This window comes from Eriocheir sinensis, chromosome 8 (genome assembly GCF_024679095.1).
Source record: "Eriocheir sinensis breed Jianghai 21 chromosome 8, ASM2467909v1, whole genome shotgun sequence".
Classification (NCBI taxonomy): domain Eukaryota; kingdom Metazoa; phylum Arthropoda; class Malacostraca; order Decapoda; family Varunidae; genus Eriocheir; species Eriocheir sinensis.
The window spans coordinates 8401619-8403090 of NC_066516.1; positions in this window are offsets into that span (position 1 = coordinate 8401619).

The following is a 1472-nucleotide window of genomic DNA, read 5'->3' on the forward strand; positions in this document are numbered from 1 at the left end:
GGGCGTCCGTTCGTCTGATATGGATGATGGAGGAAAGGAACTATAGAGGGGCGGGAGGAGGAGGAGGGGAAAGGAAAAAGGGGATGGAAGGAGAAATGACCGAGAAGGAAAGGAGAGAAAGGGAAGTAGAGAAATGGAGTGGACGGGCGAGGAGAATAGAAGAAAGGAGGAGGATGGGGAGAAAAATGAAAGAAAAAAGGGGGATGGAGGGAGAAATGGCCAAGAAGGAAAGGAGAGAAAGGGGGGAGAGAAATGTAGAGAAATGTAGTGGACGGGCGAAGAGAGTAGAGAAAAAAGGAGGAGGATGGGGAGGGAGGGAAGGAAAAAGGGGATGCAGAGAGAAATGCCCAAGAAGGAAAGGAGAGAAAGAAAGGGAAGGAGAGAAATGGAGTGGACGGGTGAAGAGAATAGAAGAAGAAAAGGATGAGGATGAGGAGGGAGGGAAGGAAAAAGGGGATGGAGGGAGAAGTAGAAGTAGAAGTAGTAGAGAAATAGAGTGTACGGGGGAAGAAAATAGAAAAAAAGATTGCTTGGTTTAGAGGAAATGATTGCGCGAAAAAAACAAAAGAAAGATGAGAAGTGTAAAACAAGAATCTCTCTCTCTCTCTCTCTCTCTCTCTCTCTCTCTCTCTCTCTCTCTCTCTCTCTCTCTCTCTCTCTCTCTCTCTCTCTCTCCCTCCCACCACCGGAACAGCGCTATTACGGCCGCACGCTCCCGGCACGAGCGTGAGAACCAGCGAAGAAGAGGAGGAGGAGGAGGAGGAGAAAGAGGAAGAGGAGGGGAGACGTGCATTGTGGGAGGCAAAGGAAGCGATTATTGTGAAGAAGATAATAAATAACATCTGCAATAACAACAATAACAACAACAACAGCCAAATGAGAGAGAGAGAGAGAGAGAGAGAGAGAGAGAAAAGGAAACATAAATAACGCTAATGATATATACGAATAGCGAAAATGCGAGGAAGGAAGGAAGGAAGGAAGGAAGGAAGGAAGGAAGGAAGGAAAAAAGAAAGAAAGGATGTGATGAGCTGATCGAAGGGTGTGTCAGGTATCAGATATTCTACATTTTTTCTTATGATATCTTCCTTTCACTTTCCATTTTCACTTCTTTCACCTCAGTCTCTTTCTCCTCCTCTTCTTCCTGTGTTCTTTCTTTCTTCTTCTTCTTCTTCTTCTTCTTCTTCTTCTTCTTCTTTTCCTCCTCGTCCTCGTCTTTCTTAATCTTTCTTTCTTTCTATCTTTCTTCTCTCTCTCTCTCTCTCTCTCTCTCTCTCTCTCTCTCTCTCTCTCTCTCTCTCTCTCTCTCTCTCTCTCTCTCTCTCTCTCTCTCTCTCTCTCTCTCTCTCTCTCTCTCTCTCTCTCTCTCTCTCTCTCACGACTCAGCCAGTTCATACATCAATAAAAATTAATAATCTTGCATTAAATGTAGTTACTGATTTTAAATTTTTAGGTATAACTATCGATAATAAATT